This window comes from Globicephala melas, chromosome 18 (assembly GCF_963455315.2).
Source record: "Globicephala melas chromosome 18, mGloMel1.2, whole genome shotgun sequence".
Lineage (NCBI taxonomy): Eukaryota > Metazoa > Chordata > Mammalia > Artiodactyla > Delphinidae > Globicephala > Globicephala melas.
In genome coordinates this window covers 70,374,585-70,396,296 of record NC_083331.1, presented here as the reverse complement: position 1 = coordinate 70,396,296, position 21,712 = coordinate 70,374,585, and the positions used below count along the sequence as shown (strand labels likewise).

The window sequence follows — 21,712 nt, the reverse complement described above, 5'->3', positions numbered from 1 at the left end:
CTCAGGGTCTAACTTGCCTCGCGGCCTGATGGCCCTCCCAGCCTTTGGTGGACCCTTCACTATTTTACCTTACAGAGGCATTTCCCCCGATAGAATCCTTGCTTCTTTAAGCCAGTCTTGGCACTTGCTTGTCGGAGGACCCGGACTAAACTAGCTCACACCAAACTGAGATTCAGGTGCTTCAAACTTCACCACTGCTTCCCCCTGGAGGCCAAGGCCGTTATTACCATTCCTATCGAATATGCCTGCTTCCTAGACATTCTCCAGTGCAAAGCCAGATGGACAAAGGTATTTAGCAAAGCTTAAATCACATGCCTGCGTTTAGCTGTAAAAGAGGCTGGGAGATTAACTTCTGACTTCTTGCATGGGTAGGCAGGACTGATAATGTGGGAAATTCTATACACATAGAAAGGCCTTTCAAAAGATGCCTCTTAATTCAAAAGATTTGTTAATTGTACCGAATAGCCACTTTGCCAACATATATATATCTATAATATATCCATTTAGCCTTAAGACTTACATGATTCTAAATACTTTAGATTATGCTTGCTATCCTCTCACTTTCTGTTCTTTCTACCTCCAAACTAAATTAAGCATTATAACACAGTTCCAGGTCCTTGAACCTTCAATAATAAAATGATAAACTAGGCAATTTGGACCAAGACTCCTGCTGACAGTAATCAGAAAAACTGGACAACACATGAAAAAGTATACTCATCGGCAAAAGAGGGCTAACAGTGTGGTGAAGAATTTCTGGAGTGGATGTAAACTCAGAAACTTGAGCCTAATGTTTAGGACAGCCTTGCCTTTCAGGGCAAAGGGAAGTGGGGAGAAAATCCTGAAAAATTAGAAAAGTGAAGGCCAGTGCTCACTTCAGCACACAAACTAAAATTGGAATGATACAGAGAAGGTTAGCACGGCTCCTGTGCAAGGATGACACACAAATTCTTGAAGTGTTCCATATTTTTTACCTAAATGGGAAGGAAATCCAAAAAAGAGGGGACATATGTATACGTATAGCTGATTCACTTTGCTGTACAGCAGAAACTAACACAACTTTGTAAAGCAACTATACTCCAATAAAAAAATTAAAAAGTGAAGGTCATGAGCCAGTGAGGTGGGCCTTGTCAGATGGCCATTCATGTCTAACCATTGCAAAAGTTGGTACTGGCAGGTGGATGAGAGCTGGCTTTAGAAATCCGGAGATCTGAGCTTTAGTCCTAGTTCTCTTGGTTTGTCATTTTTAAACAAGGCAGTGAACCTCTCTGGACCTCTGTTTCCTTGTTTGCATCGCAAAGAGTTAATGGAACTTCTTTGGTAGCTATGGGGGGTGGGGGAGGGATTTGAATCAATTTCAAAACAGCACGTTTTATGGTCAGTTAATATTAAAAAAGTTTCAAAATATCCCCCAGGGCAGAGAAAGGTCATGTGCGCTTAGCATACTAAGGCTAGGGTTGTCAGTTCACGAGAAATAGAGTCAATGTTATATAAATAGGAGAAGTGTGAATTTTTCACATAGCAAAGATAGGTGCCTCCCAAGCCACAGTAGAAGTCTCTCACCGCTTTCCTCTCGTCTGTGGGACCAGAGCTGCCCTTTCTTCCTTCCTGACAGCTCTGACCAGCTTTCCTTAGGAGCAGAGGCCATCCCTTCCTTCTACAGAATCCGTAGAAAGTGGGCAGAATAGCAAATCCATTGGCTTCCAGAGGACATTGGAGCTGGTAGACTTACAGACACATGAAAAACGTGGTGGATGGGGCTTAGGCAGAGAGGCTGCCCTCCACGCAAAGCACAAGCAGATGAGGGGCTCAGCCGTGGGTGGCCACAGGCGCAATTCCGTGCCCCTCTCTGCAGCCTTCCCCAGCTGCGTTCACTGCCATCTTCAGTAAAACACCGATTGCCGAACACCTGTCAGTCCAGGCTCTGCTGTGGCAGCATGAAAGCCCACATTTCAGTGGTATAAAGACAGTTTTCAGCCGTGCTCCGTCTCCACTCCAGCTCCATGGCGGGCTCTGCTCCAAGTTCCACCCAATCTTGGAGTCAGGCTGGAAGAGCTGGCAGTCTCTGGAATGTTCCTGGTCACCACAGCAGGAAAATGAGAACATGGGGAAACGTGCACTTGATCTTAAAGCTTCCGTCACTCTGCTCACACACCACCGGCTACGGCAAATCCCAGGGTCATGGCCACGTTCAAGGGGGAAGAGAAACGCAGTTCTATCGTGGGCCCAAGGGAACAATAACTGGGATATTTGAAGTGTCTTAATTACTACCAGAACCTCATTGACGTTCAAGACGTTTTCACTGTAGTGAAAGATTGGTTATGTGAAACCCCAAACAGAGGTGCTCCTCTCTCCCAAGGTCAGCATCCCATATGAACTGCCAGCCAGACAGTGAGGACACCTATTCCTGGATGGCCACCTAGGGGGAGGTACAGGATGGCAAATACTCCAGGTCGTCTCAGGGGAGCTAGAAATACATCTTAGGGTTCGGAAATAGAACATTCAGTTAGGGAGTTTGGGATTGACAGGTACACACTGCTATATTTAAAATGGATAACCAACAAGGACCTACTGTATAGCACAGGGAACTCTGCTCAGTACTCTGTAATAATCCAGATGGGAAAAGAATTTGAAAAAGAATAGATATATGTATAACTGAACCACTTTGCTGTACACCTGAAACTCACACAACGTTGTTAGTCAACGATACTCCGATATAAAATAAAAAGTTAAAAAAAAAAAGAAATAGAACGGGTAGATTATGACTGCTAAGCTCAGATGGTTCTATCTCTCCAACTACATACCACCTAGCACAGGAGTGCTCGATAAATAGTTAAACTACACCAGGTCCTCCTTGGGTAAAGAATTGTTCTGAAATAGCCAATTGCTTCTTACATGGCTTCTAATACAGAATAAGTTCTCAACCTTTGTGTATTAGCCTAATTTAATCTTCAAGTATGCACACTATTTGGTTATTACTGATTGCATTGTCTCTCAGGCTCTATTTTTTTTTTTTTTTGGTTCTGATAAGTGAGAAAAGAAAATAATAGAAAGCTAGAGTAACCTTATGGTTTCTACTACCATGGATAAATAGGAATGCCCAAGAAACATCTCAACTTGAAGAGTGTAAAATTCTCTAGACTTCTTTGTATTGTGTATCTTTGCAGAAATGTTGCATGCATAGAAAGAATATGTGTGTATGTATGTGTGTATGTATGTGTACATATACTCTATGACTCTGTATACATATGTATGTATGCATACATAAATGTGTAAATGTGTGTGAAAAAATATATGATTCCTCTCTCCTTTTTTATATAAATGGTAACATACTGCACTGTCCTGTACCTTGGTTTTTTTTTCATTTTACACTATTTCCTGATGAATATTAGTACAGAGAATTATTTCTCTTTCTTCTTAATAGCTTCATACTATTCCTTTGCTTGTGTCATCATTTATTTAACATGTGAGTTAGTTTTATTTTTTATTTTTGGCTGCCTTGGGTCCTTGTTGCTGCATGCGGGCTTTCTCTAGTTGTGGCGAGCAGGGGCTACTCTTCATTGCGGTGGCTTCTTCTTTCTCTAGTTGCGGCTTGCGGGCTCTAGAGCGCAGGCTCAGTAGTTGTGCCACACGAGCTTAGTTGCTTCACGGCATGTGGGATCTTCCTGGACCAGGGCTCGAACCCATGTCCCTTGCATTGGCAGGCAGATTCTTAACCACTGCGCCACCAGGGAAGTCCCAAGTAAGTTAGTTTTTAAATCTCTTGTTTTTGAAATTGGAAATGGGTACTTCCTTGCCAGTACAATTGTTTCTAAAATGTAAACGTTTCAGGCCATAAAAATCTTCAAGGGGGGTGGGATGAATTGGGAGATTGGGACTGACATATATACTACTATGTATAAAATAGATAACTAATGAGAACCTGCTGTATAGCACAGGGAACTACTCAATGTTCTGTGGTGACCTAAATGGGAAGGAAATCCAAAAAGGAGGGGATATACGTATACGTATAGCTGATTCACTCTGCTGTACAGTAGAAACTAACACAACATTGTAAAGCAACTCTACTCCAATAAAAAAAATTTAAAAAAATCTTCAGTTCCTTTAGTTCTGACAAAGTCAAATTTCCATGCATAACTATAGAAGTCTCACTCCTATCCTTGGAGGACTTCAGCCCCCAGTCCCTGCTAAGTGGGCAGGAAGGATATACCCCACCTCCTTTCTGGCCGTAGGTGATGGGACCAGGAGTGGTTCTTATCCTGAGGCAGATGAAAGAGCCCATGAGCATGTAGTGTGTGATGGAGCGTTTGAGTGAGGTTCTTGAAAGCTGGATCCTCGGGGCCCGCTGCTGGGGGACTGAGAGCCCTCTTTAATCCAGAACCGCTCTATTCTCAGACAAGCCCCGGCGCACCGAGCTGCTGCTTTTGGTTTGATTCGTGATCCCTCCGTATCCTTATATTAAACATTCTTATTTGATAAGCTTTGGAATTTTCTCTTCCTTAATCAAAAGAGCTTTACCTAGAACAGAGCATATGGTGCTTATTTTGTTTCACCCATTCCTGATGTGTATTAGTTAGCAAACACATACTCCCACTGAATTCCGTGACAGTAAATCACACTTAATGTGGACAGACGTGAATTAAATTGTACAATGCAGGAATTGTCCCCAGGTAGTTCCTGCCCTCTGTGGTTTCACTGTAGGAAGCATCTCAGCACTGTGGGACTCTCCACGAGATGGGCACAGGCCGGGATCTGCCCAGCCACTGTGGCTGTTTCTACTTGCAGTACCTGCGTGGGATTTCCTAAGTCCCATCCACCTGCGTGAACTTGGAGTGCCAGAAAAACATGTTAGGCTTTGGATTCCAGTGAAAGCCTAATACTGGTGATGATCCTGAGTATCCTGACTTGATGGAGAGAGAGGCAGAGAATATGCGAGTAAAAGCACTTAGAAGTTAAGGGTTCTTGCCTCTGGGACTGGGTCTGTCACTAATTCGCCTCGCAATCTTTAACAAAGCCTCAGCGTCCTCAACTACAAGTCTGAGGGTTTCGTCAGAGTTAAATGAGAAAAGGTACCTTCCGCAGTGGCAATAAGTAATTGCTATTATTATATCGTGGCTGGGATGCAGCAGCGATTCAATGCGCTGAGGCTGGTCATATCATTTGGATCCCACTATCTAAAGTTAAGACTTCCGTAGAGCAGGCAAATTGATTTTTTTTTAAAGGATTATTCAGTTTGCAAGAAATCGTTTTTAAAAATCAACTTAGGCATGTAGTACAGAGACCTTATAAGCCTGTTTCCTTGAGGTAAATAGATCAAACAATTTACTCCATTAGTGGTGAAACATAACATGGGCAGATATGATTTTACTGTTTCTAGAACTTAATGGGTTTTTTTAACTGTAATAAATACATCTCCAATTTCGTAGAACTATTTTTTTTTCCCTTAACAAAAGAATGACAACTGGAGGACAACTTATAAATATCACTTTGTGTGTGAGGGTGGGGTGGGGGGAGGGTAAGGACACTTAACATGAGATCTACCCTCTTCACAAACTTACAAGTACCAGTACCTTATTGTTAACTATATCTGCTGGTGTACAGCAGATGTCTGGAACTCACCTTGTATAACTGTAACTTTATACCCCTTGAACAACACCACCTCACATCCTCCCCTCCCCCACCCTTGGAGCCACCGTTCTATTGTCTACTTCTATACCTTTGACATTTAAGTGCCTCCTATGAGAGAACTCAGGCACTGTTGGTCCTTCTGAGGGATGTACTTCACTTAGCATCCCTTCCAGTTCCATCCCTGTTGTTGAAAATGGTAATTCCCTTCTTTTTTTAAAGGCTGAATAATATTCTATTGTATGTATGTACTACCTTTTCTTTATCCATTCATCTGTTGATGGACATTTGGATTGTTTCCATATCCTGGCTATTATGAGTAATGCTGCAGTGAACATGGGGGTGCAGATATCTCTTCAAGATCCTGATTTTGATTCTTCCAGTATATATCCAGAAGTGGGATTGCTGGAGCATTTGGTAGTTCTGTTTTTAATTTTTGAGTGAACTTCATACTGTCTTCCATAGCAGCTGCATCGTCAAATATTCCCATCAAGAGTGTACAAGGGCTTCTATTTCCCCACATCCTTGCCAACACTTACCGTGTTTTTTCTTATAGTAGTCATCCTCACAGGTGTGAGGTGATACCTCATTGCACTTTTGATTATAATTAAAAGCTCTGTAATTCCACTGCTCTGAAATAGAGACCAACAGCCAAAATTAGACTTTTTCTGTGGATTAGAATGTCATGTACAAACTTTTCATTTAGCATTATATTGTTCTCATTTTCAGAGTTTAAAAACTTATTTTATAAACATGATTTGTATATAGTTCAATGGATATACCAAAATTTTTTGAAACATTCCCAATTTCTGAACATTTAAATAGTTTCTAAGTAATTAAATGGTTGTAATATTTACAACTGAAAACTGGCTATAGAAGAAAGTGAACTGCAAATCTACACATTGTAGGAAAGTATGCTGCTGTGGTCACAAGCTTAAAATACGATTATAATTCCATTATAATTATTCTTAACAGGAGTAAAAATTTCTCAATTCTTTTATTCACATAAAATTTCATTCAGTATCTCTGTGTGTGTGTGTGTGTGTGTGTGTGTGTGTGTGTGTGTGTGTGTGTAAACCCTGGAAAATGTTCTTTATCAAAAGCAATTCATTTAGGTTTTTTCACTCAGCATTGGCTTTGTAATAGTGCCGCCTTCTGGTTGGAATTTGCCTTTACAAGCTGGTGTGTTGTCCAGACGATCCCACGGGGCTCGGTAAATTGTGATTTTGTTCCAGTGAGTGAACTGTGGTAAATCAATCTCAGCAGACTACAACCCTAAAGATGCTGGTCTGCTAGGTGCTAGAGGACAAAAAGCATAGGGAATGCAGGAAAAATAGAGAGAACTAAGAAGTTATGCCAAGCATATAAACAAACAAACCATGTAAACTTGCAATGTTCTTTGCTTGTAATTGACTCATTCTCTTTTAGAAAGATACAGTGGAACTGTGTACGTCGCAGAAAAAGTCAAATGAAAAATGTGGGTATACGTGGATCAGGAGCTGTCCAAGGTGGGTCTTTGGGCTACAAGGGCTTCTGCTTATCTTTCATCTAAGCCTTTGAATGTAGCCATTTGAATTCATCTAAAGTGATAGACCCTAAGCCCCGCCCCCTCACCTTTTTCCGTTTAAAGTATGAAGTTAAAATTTGAGACAACTGCCGTAGGCATACCCAGATTTTCACAAAAGCTGTTCCCTCTTTTATTTTGGTAAAAATAATGCATTACAGCAATTTGTATTCAACACAACTATTCAGAGTCAGTAGTAAAGATGCTAAATTTCCTGCTAAATTAGGGTCTAGGATGCAGAGAGTTCCCCAGTTCCACTGTTCACTTTCTCACTCAGGGAAGCTTGTAGGTGCGAGTGAGGATCACCATTATAGGAAAAATCATGAATTCCCTCCTGTGTATAAAGCTCAAGGACTAGCCACTTGGATCCAGTGTCAAGATAAGAAAACCCGCACCTTTCAAACGGCCCCTGATTACCACAAAAGGGGCACTTTGTAAGTAGCAAGAATTAACTTGAGACAAACCACATGCATGATCAGGACAACTTATGTTAAGACTGTCAGGCTGAGAATCTCCCACCTAAATGTCCCAAATTGAATGACTATGGGTGCACTATTTATTCTCACTTATTCAACCTTTCAGAATGTGCTTAAAGCAAAACCTTCTTACAGCCAAGGCCACTAACATCTTACTAAATGAATATCCAGATGCATGAAATTCTTGTCATACAGTGATACTTTTTAAAGATTTTTTTTTGATGTGGACCATTTTTAAAGTCTTTATTGAATTTGTTACAATATTGCTTCTGTTTTCTGTTTTTGTTTTTGGCCATGAGGCCTGTGAGCTCTTAGCTCCCCTACCAGGGATTGAACCCGTACCCCCTGCATTGGAAAGCGAAGTCTTAACCACTGGACACCAGGGAAGTCCCCATACAGTGATACTTTTAAGCAAAAGACATATACTCCTAATTCTCAGTCATGGAAAATAATACAGGGGTCTTTTCTAAGATAAAAATGGGCACCTAAAAAGGTTAACTGGCTTCTTTTGTTTTGGTTTCTGAAGTTGCCGAGCTTCTCAACACAAAATAAAGCGGACGAAGTGCCTGTTGATCACTTTTGCAGCCAACAACCCAAAACTTAGTCTTGAATTGATATGTGAGTATTGAGAATTTGATCTGATGATTTCCTTTTATTCCCTCTCTAAATCTGGTGGCAAGCAAAGCCCTTAAATCTCACAGATGTATTTATATATTCACTTGTAAAACCTATTCATGTTATCTGGACCATCAATTACCACAACTAAAAATCGACCTGACAGACCAGATATGGTGGATCATAAATATTGATTTCCCTTAAGGAGCTAGGAGCTGAGCAGTGTTCCCAACAAGGAAGAGCCTGTAGACGTCTCTGGTTCACCAGTTATATTTGGGCTTGTGAGCTCATTAGTTAGCCATATTCTTCAACTCCTACACTAAAGTATTTCCAAGTCTGTAGGCGTTAAGGTTGATCAATCTTTATTGCTCTCAATTGATAGCTTCCCAGATGCTCAAGTTAGCCAAGACTTTTTTATTTAAGAAAAATGAGTTGATAATAGTAAATATATATTTTATAATATTGATTATAATAGATTATAGTTAATAATACCATATAGTACATACTTGAAAGTTGCTGAGAGAGAACATTTTAAGTGTTCTCACCACCAAAACAAAACAGTAATTATGTGACATGATAAAGATGTTAGCCAAAGCTAAGGTAGTAATCATTTTGCAAGATTTAAGTGTCTCAAATCAACACGTTGTACACCTTAAAGTTACACAATGTTATATGTCAATTAAAAGAAAGAAAAGCAAGTTCCTTATTTACCCTCCTTTAACTGTTTTCAATGAACTGACTTCACGTAGCTATTAAAAGTGAATTAATAGACTTAAAGAGATCTTTCTTTGGAAGTCTCTGGAAAGCATCACCAGAGCAGATGATATACAGCATAGCATCATCAACTAAGAGTGAGGGGAAAGTGAGGGGTAATAGGTTTAGGCTTTTGACCTCAATATGGCCTCTCTGACCTTTTGAAAACCCATAAACTCTACGTTTTGAAACTGAGAACTACAATTTAATTCATTCAGTTAGATAAATCATTTCTACAGGAGCAGAGATTTGGTGCTAAGCCCTAGCTTACTGTAAAACAAAGAGCTATATTTAATATAATTGCATTTCAGCTTCAAGTAAAATCACTCTATAAATTTTATCCTAAAAAGGGATTTAGGGTTTGAGCTAGTCCCTTGGCTTCCATGTGACTCTGACTTGCTGTTAGAAATGCTCCATGTGACTAACGTGGAATCCTTTTCTGTAACTGAAAATCTGGTTTCCCTATCTTGCATTGTTATCCTCAAATATTGCCTCTGCCAATATTTTCTTCACGATTTCTCATGAATATTTATATGATCCACAATTTTTTTGCTGGTAAAGTGAACCATCCCATCTATGGCTCTTTGCTGAGTCCTCCCAGGGCACCCTCACCCCCCAAAACATCGTGGATTCTGTTGGTTGGTTTCCATCTCCACCTCTGGCTCTCATGTCCTGGTCTCCAGCTCTGGCTGTAGCAAAGCCAGCTTGTCTTCCGCCCACTCCCTCCAATCCTGTCTCCAGCAGGTCTCTTTTAGCATCCTTTCCCTGTTATCAGCCAAAGACAGCAGCAGAAGAATGTCAGTTTTGCTATCTATGCCTGCACTCTAATTCCACTTCACAGCCAGCCATGGGGTTTGCCTTAATTTAATTTCTATATTAACCTGTTTACAATTTCCTCAAAAGTCACTACTCACATTGTATTTATTCTGCCAGTCGACAGATACTTCACAGATTTGGCATTGAAAAGCCCCCTGGAAATGCAAATCAAATAAAATGTTCAGTTTAGAAAGGGCTTTCAATATACCATCTCAACAGACTCAGTGGTTGAGTATCATGGAATAGAGGCAGCCATGCCTCTACAGTAACCGTTCCCTACTATGAAGACTGCTTATATCTTTAGACTGAAAAATATATATGCCATGTGTATAATGATTCCCTTGCACGACTGTCAAAGAAAAAGGAATGGGTAATATTTCTGGCGAAATTAGCTCCAAGGCTCAATGGGAGTGCAGATTGGAGGAGGTGCTTTTTTCTGATACAGCAAATAGGCTGGAAAAGTGTTATTTGCACGGACTTTATTCCTTTTGAAAATAAGACACTCCGACGCTTGTAAAGCAGGTATATAGGTGAGAGTTAGGGGCTGAGAGATGGGGGAGAAGTCATGAAAGCAGGAGACAGAGCAACTCTCTTTTCATTTTAGTATTTCACAAGTTTGATGATGGGGATGACTGACCTAGATGGGAGGCCAGCCATCATGAGAACGCTGCCGTGTGGTACCCACACGCCTGAGCAAAGGGGAGGCGCTCAGTGCCAGGAACAGCTGGACGAACCATCCTGGAACCACAGAAGGGTGACCCTGCAGTGAAACTTGCATGTGGAGCTTTGGCACATGCTCCTTTGTAGACTGTCATCCACAGTTCCTGTGTCTTTTCCGTCTTCTACTGCCCTTCATCGCTGAGGGACTGCCCTCCCTCTCCCCCAAATTTGACATCTCAGTGAATTCCCCAGGATATACAACCTCCTTAGTTGAGGATTGAGGAAGGCCCCCAACCTGGGGTGGTGGTGCCAGACTCTTCCTGGCTGCTAGGCAAAGCCAGGCACTGCCTTAAGAGCTGGGTGACTTGCAAGAAGTCTTTGATATAATAGCCTCTTAGGTTTTCTGAGCAAAGTGTCTTGCGCACAATAGGTGCTTCATAGATATTTAGGATTAATGGTTTCTAGGACTAGCATTATGGATGCCGTCTTTGCAGCCCACCATTCCGACTGGAGAAATGGAAATTTTGAGAAAACAAGCCAGCCCTGTATTTCTAAGTATGAATCTCCCTAAGGAAACAATCTAATATCGTAAATTCCCTACCAGAATGCAGTTTCCCATTGCTTATGATGAATTCTGTTGAGCATACATACGCGACGACTGCTCAGACGATTCCCTGTGCCACCCCCTCAAATGGGAAGGTGTCTGTTTGGATTCAGCTGGGAGAGCATGCTAAAAATGTCTTCACTTTGGCATTAAATTAGTTTATTGGAACATGTACACTCCAAAACTAGACGCTTCTTACTTCTCTTTTTTTAGTAAAGTATTTCACATTTACAATCTATTTCTGGAGGATCCAGGGACTTTAAATACAAAGGTGAGGATGTGGGGTTTTTTTCTTTTTCTTTTTTTTTTTTTTGCGTTATGCGGGCCTCTCACTGTTGTGGCCTCTCCCATTGCGGAGCACAGGCTCCGGAAGCGCAGGCTCAGCGGCCATGGCTCACAGGCCCAGCCGCTCCGCGGCGTGTGGGATCTTCCCGGACCGGGGCACAAACCCGTGTCCCCTGCATCGGCAGGCGGACTCCCAACCACTGCGTCACCAGGGAAGCCCGAGGATGTGTTTTTGCTAGCTAAAAATAGTCATTGTTTTAATTAAAATGCGAAATGATCAGAGAGGAGAGTGTTTTACCTAAACATCTGAAAAAATTTACCGCTGAGATAGAAATCATGAGGACACATGGGTACATTAGTTTAGCAGAAAAATCACCTTCTACCATAAGCCAAAAATAAGCTAACAAAGTTGAACCCAAAAGGAGGATTTTCATAGCTCGTTTTTGACAATAAGCTGAAAGTTTACTTCTAAACAATGGAAGGTAATCCAAGCTCTTCATGTATTCATAAAGTAACTAATTCCCTCATTTAGTTAGCATGTGTAACCCTGTTGTGATAAGGGAACATTGACAGGTCATGTTTTGACGCTTTAGTGATAGATGAGAATTCACTCCTAATTGGTATCTGCAGTAGCAATGCTGGAGTTTCGTGCTAGATGAGGGCTATTCCGTGTGCCCATGAGCTGGTAACTGGTGACATTGTAGGTGTAAATGGTGGCTAAAATAATTGTGTCGGAATAATGAATATCTTGACCATGGAATTCCAGGACAGCTCTGAGAGTCCTCTATTTTTGTTTGTTTGCTATCATGAGAAAATACTCATTGACATAGAACTGTGACTTACATTTCATAGTGTGGTGGGTGATTCCACGCACTTCTGGTATTTCTGCCAGATTTGGGGCAGTTATGATTTCCCCCTTTTGAGAAGCTATGTTCCCTCAATATCGGGATGAGTGTCACACTTATTAGAGTTGAGATGTGGGGACCATTTGCAGCAGTAACCAGGCCCAGAAGCAGATGATTTCGGTAGGGGAAGGAGAGTGTGTCAGGAAGAGGGGAAGCAGTGGCTGGGGTCTGTGGGAAGAAGCCGGCAGAGGAAGGTTACTTTGGCTGGTGTGGCTGCGCTAGGGCACAAACAGCCTTTGCAGTGGGCAGTGCCTTTGACCATTCCTGATTTCCTCAGCCACCCTGCGGGTGTCACAACCATGGGAGCTACCCCAGGATATGCCTCTGTTTATGGAGGTGTGCACAACAGGATTCTGGGTTACTTAGGAAATCTGTTAGGGTAAACATGCAATGGTTTTCTACTGGTTAGTTGAGAGCTTCAGGCCCATACACAACTCTGGAAAAGAAAAGATGCAGCAGAGCCTGAGGACCCACTGGAACCAGGGACACACATGCCACCAGGGGCCTTTTTCCAGTTCTTGACCCTGCTTTACTCAGTATGTTGGCTTCAGTCTCTCATTTCATACACTTCCTTCACTTAGTGGGACACACGGACGCTGAATTCTTGAGTTTTACATCTCATGGTGTCAGCCCCTAGAGAAAGGCTGTCCTTTAGCTCTCTCCAGTATCAAGTCCAAAGTCTTTTGGATTTTACTGTCAGAGAGGGCTGGGTAATTTGGATTTTGGGGGCAGGCAGTCAAAAGTCCGAAGGAAACCCCATCGGACCATTATCTCACAAACTCATTGTTGTCTGAAGTAGCTGTGGTCAGAGGCTATGGGTCTTTTTGGTCACTACCCTTCCTCTATACCTATTCTTTCTGGTTTCCTGTGCATCCTCCCTGACTTTGACCATTCACCTACGGTGCTGACTGCTCCTGAAGAGCTGACATGTGTAGGCTGCCTGTGACATCACTGCCAGCAGCTGGGCCCCAGTTCTTCACTGAAGTGGGATCTTGATGGTGTATCATTGTGTCCACTACAACCCAATGGTTTCCACATCTGTATTCAACTTCCCCCTGGTATTCAAAGACTTTTCTAAATTAAAATTTCTTTCATTCTGATTTTAACTTTTTATTCATAATCTGAACTTCTACTGTAAACCAAAAAACAAAGAACATTTATTGAAGGCCAGGTGTAAGTCTAATACTATGTTAGACATTTCCATAAATAACTATGTAAGATACATTACACATCTTTATGAGGCTCAGAAAGATGGAGCTTAAGACATCATGTCTGTTTGGCATGGATACCTGCATTATCACCACTGTGAAATCCTTCATGCAACAAGGCAAAGATAATTTACTAATTTAAGTATAAGAACACATCCAATGCTGTATTCTTTGTCGGTACTGTCCGTCAGATGAAGATGAAGTTCGGATCAAATAACCGTGTTAGGACCAGTGAGTTCTTAAGCTACCCCTTTAAACGTTCTGATTTTTTCTTAAACTCATTTTGGGCTTTTTCCCTAGAGAGTCCTCAGCTGTTGCTTCTGACTGTCTTGGCTCCGTCGTTACCACCCGTACATCTGTCCTAAAATCAATTTACCTTCGCTTCCAGGCTTGTTGGAGCCCATCTGTGCCCCCTCCTCATAAGCACCCATCTGTTTTCTGTTAATCTCAAATATATATATATATATATATATATATATAGTTTTTCAGATTCTTTTCCCTTATAGGTTATTATAAAATATTGAATACAGTTCCCTGTGCTATGCTGTAGGTCCTTGTTGGTTATCTATTTTATATATAGTAGTGTGTATATGTTAATCCCAAACTCCTAATTTATCCCTCCCCTCGCCCACTTTCCCCTTTGGTAACCATAAGTTTGTTTTCTATATCTGTGAGTCTGTTTCTGTTTTGTGTATAAGTTCATTTGTATCAATTTTTTTTAGATTCCACACATAAGTTATACTATATGATATTTGTCTTTCTCTGTCTAGCTTACTTCACTTCATGTGATAATCTCTAGGTCCATCCATGTTGCTGCAGATGGCATTATTTGATTCTTTTTTATGGCTGAATAATATTCCTTTGTATGTATGTACCACATCTTCTTTAGCCATATATTATGAAAAATATATGTCATTTCTCAACCCTCCAGCAATGCTGCAAGGTAAGAATTATCTATATTTTATAGACGAGGAAGCTGAGGTTCAAAGAAGTGAACTGACAGGTAATATGGGGCAGAATCATAACTGAAATTCACTATCTCTTTGACCTCAAAGTCCAAAGCCTTTCTACTGGGTTAATCTGCTTTTTCATAAATTTCTCTAAGTTGGTAATTTGAAGTTAAATATTTTTTTTCAGAGAAGCAGTACCTCCCATATGTTTACTTAACCTAAAATGTACAGCCGTAGATAAATGTTCGCATATGAATTATGATTTAGTTTACTTCGAATATATCCTTCCCAGTTGAGGCAGCAGAATTTGGGAATTTAAAACTCTAGGTTACTGGAAACCAGCCAAGTTCTCCTTGGCTTGGTAGGATTTCTGCTGAGGTAGATGCTTAAGGTCATGAAAGAGATGCAAAGTTTCTCATGGTCTTTTGCTAGATTAGACACCTAGCGCGCACCTTTGGGCCCCAGGCTCCCTTTCTTCTGCCTGTTACTTTAAGAAGAGTTCCATGGTGCAGAGATTTTGTCTGCAGGCTTTCACTTCCGCTGCATGAAAGAGTTAATTCTGATAGGGGTTACCCTCCTCTGGCCTACTGCTGAGTAAGACAAAACCTCACAGCTTTTCTTAGATAACTGAAATAAGCACAGAGCCCTTTGGGAATGTGTCACGGTTATTAATCACTAGCATCTACGGAGAAATATGGGCAGAAGTGACAAAAGAAAAAACTCACAAGTTGAGAAGACTCCCCAGAGAAGTTGCCCCTAATGTTCATTGGATGCCATGAGCAGGTACTCACTCTCTTTCCTTTGCTCCAAACCCTTCTCCACGCTTAGAAGCTCCAGATAACTTTCTCTTTCTTTAATCTTCCAGAATCAGTGAGCTTGGGTCTCACTCCCTTATAAAATAAGGCTCTGGGACTTCCCTGGTGGTCCAGTGGTCAAGACTCCAAGCTCCCAATGCAGGGAACCCGGGTTCAATCCCTGGTCAGGGAACTAGATCCCTCATGCCATCAAAGAATCCTGCGTGCTGCAACTAAGACTCAGCACAGCCAAATAAATAAATACATAAATATTTTTTAAAAGGCTCCGTCCTATGTCTTCCTTTCTCAGCTGCTTGGCTCTTGAAATTAAATGTCATCCTTTTTATTTTGGAGTTTTTTGATTAACCTCTTGGGGGCAGCAATCCCTCAGCTCTTTATGACATTTTCCCAGACTAGATGATGTTAAATTTCAAGTGAATCAGTGTCGGCTTATTTGGGTTTTTTTTTTCCATTTTAGTTTGTTATGATGTCATTGTTTTAATTTCTGCCTCAGTCCATTAACTAAAATAATAAACCTATGAATCAAAGTCAGATGTCTTTGTAAATGAACAGAGGACAAATTTGCATGTTCAATGAAGAAGCAGTTGATAAATTGACTTTCAGCTTTATTTAACTCATTTTCATTTTTCTGAAAATCTATAGTGAAAAACTGTTTTTTCCCCATTAAGTAACCCAAAGAATTGGATTATTGTTCTTTAATTGTTTTATGTGTTTGTTTTCATAGCTGACTGTAACCTCCATGAGGTCAAAGGCTACAAGTTACAATATCATTTATTTTGTAATTAGCCCTGTACTTATGAATGTATTTATGTAGGCACTTAATGATGTGAAAGCCATTGGCTTGAACTGAATTAAATTCTTTTAATGGCTGTGTCCATTTTAGAAAAGGCATAATGCTAGATAATTAGAACACAAAGATAAATAAGATACAACCCCTTCATTCTCAAGGACCTCACATGTCTTTTTTTATCTTTGTGTCCTAAGTCTTTGTGCTTTTCTTGAGTAGGTAATAGAGACACATGGTTCCCAATTAAAGTGAGATACTGAGATGTACATTGAGAATTGCTGCTCCTACTTATGTCTGTAAACATCCCCCCTCCAAGTGCAATCAATCCTCAGTTGGTAATCATCTTCATTAATTAATCCCGTGTCCTTTTAGTGCTTCTTCATGCAGACACAGGCAAATACACATATTATGTATTTTCTTATTTTTCTTTTCTTATACAGAAGTTAGCATATAAACCATCCTTACCTTGCTATTTCTACTTTATGTACTCTGAAGGTCTTTTTATATCTGTATGTACATAGACAGTGTTTTTATCCTATTCTTATTTAAATGGCTGCATAATATTCATTATATGTATGCTTCTTTAACTCAGGATTTCTCACCCTTGGCATTAGGGACATTTGGGGCAGGATAATTTTTGGTTGTGGATGTTGTCCTTTGCAGTGTAGAATGCTTAGCAAGCACCCCTGACTTTGACCCACTAGATGCTAGGAGTCCTCCCCAGTTGTGACAGCCAAAAATAAATCACCCCTTGTAGAGAACTTGTGTTTTAAACAATCCTCTAATGAGGAACACTTGGGTTGCTTCTGATCTTTTGTTATCACAAAACATGCAGTGTTGAGTAATCTTGTACATATGTTATTTTGTATGTGTGTAAGGTATGAATTACTATTCATAGGATTTCTGGGTTAAAAACAAAAATTTCTGGGACTTCCCTGGTGGCGCAGTGGTTAAGAATCCGCCTGCCAACACTCTATGACATAAATCACAGCAAGATCCTTTTTGACCCACCTCCTAGAGAAATGGAAATAAAAACAAAAATAAACAAATGGGACCTAATGAAACTTCAAAGCTTTTGCACAGCAAAGGAAACCATAAACAAGACCAAAAGACAACCCTCAGAATGGGAGAAAATATTTGCAAATGAAGCAACTGACAAAGGATTCATCTCCAAAATTTATAAGCAGCTCATGCAGCTCAATAACAAAAAAACAAACAACCCAATCCAAAAATGGGCAGAAGACCTAAAGAGACATTTCTCCCAAGAAGATATACAGACTGCCAACAAACACATGAAAGAATGCTCAACGTCATTAATCATTAGAGAAATGCAAATCAAAACTACAATGAGATATCACCTCACACCAGTCAGAATGGCCATCATCAAAAAATCTACAAACAATAAATGCTGGAGAGGGTGTGGAGAAAAGGGAACACTCTTGCACTGCTGGTGGGAATGTGAATTGGTACAGCCACTATGGAGAACAGTATGGAGGTTCCTTAAAAAACTACAAATAGAACTACCATATGATCCAGCAATCCCACTACTGGGCATATACCCTGAGAAAACCATAATTCAAAAAGAGTCATGTACCAAAATGTTCATTGCAGCTCTATTTACAATAGCCCAGAGATGGAAACAACCTAAGTGTCCATCATCGGATGAATGGATAAAGAAGATGTGGCACATATATACAATGGAATATTACTCAGCCATAAAAAGAAACGAAATTCAGCTATTTGTAATGAGGTGGATAGACCTAGAGTCTGTCATACAGAGTGAAGTAAGTCAGAAAGAGAAAGACAAATACCGTATGCTAACACATATATGTGGAATTTAAGAAAAAAAAATGTCATGAAGAACCTAGGGGTAAGACAGGAATAAAGACACAGACCTACTAGAGAATGGACTTGAGGATACGGGGAGGGGGAAGGGTAAGCTGTGACAAAGCGAGAGAGTGGCATGGACACATATACACTATCAAATGTAAAATAGATAGCTAGTGGGAAGCAGCCGCATAGCACAGGGAGATCAGCTTGGTGCTTTGTGACTACCTAGAGGGGTGGGATAGGGAGGGTGGGAGGGAGGGAGACGCAAGAGGGAAGAGATATGGGAACATATGTATATGTATAACTGATTCACTTTGTTATAAAGCAGAAACTAACACACCATTGTAAACCAATTATACTCCAATAAAGATGTAAAAAAAAAAAGATTGTGCTTGACAATCCACCATCTCTGCCACAAATAAAACATTACTTACTCGCGCAAAAAAAAAAAAAAAAAAAAAGAATCCGCCTGCCAATGCAGAGGACGTGGGTTCGAGTCCTGGTCCGGGAAGATCTCACATGCCACGGAGCAACTAAGCCCGTGCGCCACAGCTACTGAGCTTGTGCTCTAGAGCCCGTGAGCCACAACTACTGAGACTGTGTGCCACGACTACTGAGCCCGCATGCCACAACTACTGAAGCCCATGCTCCTAGAGCCCGTGCTCTGCAACAAGAGAAACCCGTGCTCTGCAACAATGTCAAGCCCGTGCACCGCAACAAAGAGTAGCCCCTGCTCGCTGCAACTAGAGAAAGCCTGCGTGCACCAGCGAAGACCCAACGCAGCCAAAAAAAAAAAAAAATTCCCCCCATAGGGATCTTGCCATTTTGGAGTCCTTTCAACAAGGTATGAGACTGTGATTATCTTTCTATGTAACAGATGAAAAGATAAAGAAACATAATCCCGAAAAGGCCTGGTACACTTAGAATTCAGTGGGGCAGAGGTGTGGTGCTCCGAGAGAGAGCGCGGGGCAATGAGGCTTCAGCTTAGACTGGAAACAACCTTCTATGACAAAGGGGAAGGTTAGGATTTAATGAAATAGGACATGGAGCTCATAGCCTTCGTTAGCAGGAGACTGGGGACAGGAGAGTTTGGTCTGTGGGTGAGGCAAACCTCGGGGAACACGGGATACTCACCAGAGTTGGAAGAGATCTGCCACCTGGACCTTGAGGACCGTCGCATTGGTCCGGAGAGAGATGGGGGAGGAAGGGGCTGAAGCACAGAAGAGTGACACAGGGCAGAGACCGCGTGGGGGAGGCTTCTCCTGGCTGTTCATGCTCTGTCCTCCTCCCTCTCCAGTTGAAGGTTAACCATAAGTCAGATCACATCACTCCTCTGCTTATACCCTCCAGGGGCTCCCAGTGCATTATGCATAAAACCCTCACTGGTTAGAATGACCCACAAGGCCCTCTGTGATCCCCAGGGGAAATAGGCTTCCCAGGAAATAGGGGTGCACAGAGGCTCAACTTCTCACCCTCCCCTGGCTTCCCTCCCCTTTCATGCCTCAGACATGCAGGCCTGGGAAGCACCAGGGGTGGCTGGTTTCTAGGCCCATCTGGGCAGAGGGCTGGTGGCTTGGTGGGAAGGATGGGGTGTGGGAATTTGATGTCCAGCTACAGTTCCTATCCTAGCCTTTAATGTAGGTGTCTCTGATGGATGCAGCAACTAGAAACAAGCACATTAATTCTGCTTCTGTAATTGTTGAGCTTCTGGGCATGTTCTTGCAACTAACATAATATATCACACTTTCTTCAGGCCTTGACTGCCACCAAGTCACCAGTACAGGCATGTTTATTTGTAGTAAGTGTCTTACCCAGGTTCCTTTATGGTTTGTGATCTTTCTTTTCTTTATCTTGATTGTCCTTTTGTGTTCTGCTGAATAATAGCCTCACAAAGATGACCCGGCTCCTGGCTGCCCAGGGAAGGAGGGGCACAGGAGTTTCTTTGGGGACCTGTTAGAGAGGAAGGATGGCGGAATCACTGCTGGCCAGGCAACAATGATCATCATAGAGTTAATTATTTTTTTTCATATTGAATGCCTCTGGAAACTGCTTCAAGCCTTTCTCAGGTTATCCTCTACGTGTCAAAAAGGAAATATTCTACTTAGACATTTATAAGTGGCTAAGCATACAACTTCTGAAATCAAAATTTTAATAGTCAAGTTTTTTTTTTTTAATGGAAAAAGACAGCTGTATTTTCCAAAATTTTAAATAGATTCTTTGGGTCAAGATATACTGTAGAAAGTTTCATGTGAGAAGGTGATTTAAAAATACCTTAGAGCTTACTGAGACAACATCTTACTACTGTAGTCACAAAGCTTTGATAGCTGTTGCATGAAAGAACCTCACTGTTTAAGTTACAAATCTGTAAAATTTCCTCTGTGCAACTGGTGACACGTTTATATATATATTTATTTAAAATAAACATATACTTATACTCACATATATACTATATATAATGTATATGCCTACATATACTAAACATAGATATGCACATATATATACTATATATAATGTGTATATATTGTGTATTATACATGTATGTGTGTATATGTATACATAATATATACATATATAAGATATATAATACATAAATACTTTGTATACATAAAAATATTTATATATACAGGTATTATATATAGTATCTGTATAAATGTATATTATGTATGTAAGTATACAAATGTATATATAGTTATCTAGGTATTCCTATAGAGAGAGAGTATATCCATATTTGTATATATATATCACTATAGGTCCGTTAGAATATCAATAGGATTTATGCTCTCACAAAGCTCTCACGGCAAGCTTTGGTTTTCTACTGTGTGAATATGTCCAGAATTGTTCCTCCTGTTGCTTCTGGTCTAATATTGCCTCTACCCCAAGGCTTTCTCTCTTTGGACTATATCCTAAGGCTGTTATGGTCTTTGTTGCCCTGTTTATTATAAAAAGAGACAAAGGAGGTGGCTGTATCTCACTCAGAAGAATAGCGTTAAAATGCCAGGCAATATTAACAGGAATTGAAGAGATGTAAAAGAAAACCATATTTTGAGATATTGTTTTGCCTAAATTTGTTAGCAGCCCCAAAATATTCTCTATTTTTCCACAGGGGGCTTATTTAATCACAATAATTGAGAATTTCATTTCTAGGGCAATTTAAAGTGTTTTGTGAAGATTTCACATTGACTCATTATTATTAACCTCATGGAACCGAGAAATGTAGAGAAACGATATGTAAAGGGAGCGAGCTCTTGAGAGGCTGAGAGATGTAAACACAGGAGCATATCTGCTATTTCAAAAATAAGGCGTTTAATAGAAACTTCCTTGGGAGATTCATAAACACAGAAGCTTAACACATAACAAAGCTGACTCGGGCTTTAAATATTAAAAGGGTAAAATTAACATGTTTAAACACCCCTCAGGTTTAAGGCTGTCTTTAATCACTTTATGAGTACTGAGTACTTTCCCTTCTTAAAATATGCATTAGCCATGTCAGTACATGAGCGACATCCCTTTGTAATCACTACTGTGAAAGCCTCACGGTTAATTACACAGTTTCTATCTCACACCACTGGTCTCCCAGATCTTTCCCAACTTCTCTACACAAATCTAACTCCCCTCAACCACCCCTGCATTTTAGGGGCCTTGAACTCTACTCTTAAATCTCTCGGGACATTTTTATGTATAGTTCTCGTCAACATCTACAATGATTGGTGATGTTCTTGTCTGTCTTTCCTACTGGAGCATGCAATATTTGAAGACAAAGGCTGTACCTGACTCACTTTTATGCCCACCATCATGAACACAGTTTGTTAGCTCGAGTTCACG

The 21,712-nt window shown here is 40.8% G+C and overlaps 1 non-coding gene across 1 annotated transcript; it reads left to right on the top strand.

Moving 5' to 3' along the window:
* The first annotated feature begins 864 nt into the window (after nt 1-864).
* LOC115853488 (U6 spliceosomal RNA) lies at nt 865-968 on the top strand. Its single transcript, XR_004039609.1, has one exon. It is a non-coding gene; the product is annotated as a U6 spliceosomal RNA (small nuclear RNA).
* Nucleotides 969-21,712: the final 20,744 nt, after the last annotated feature.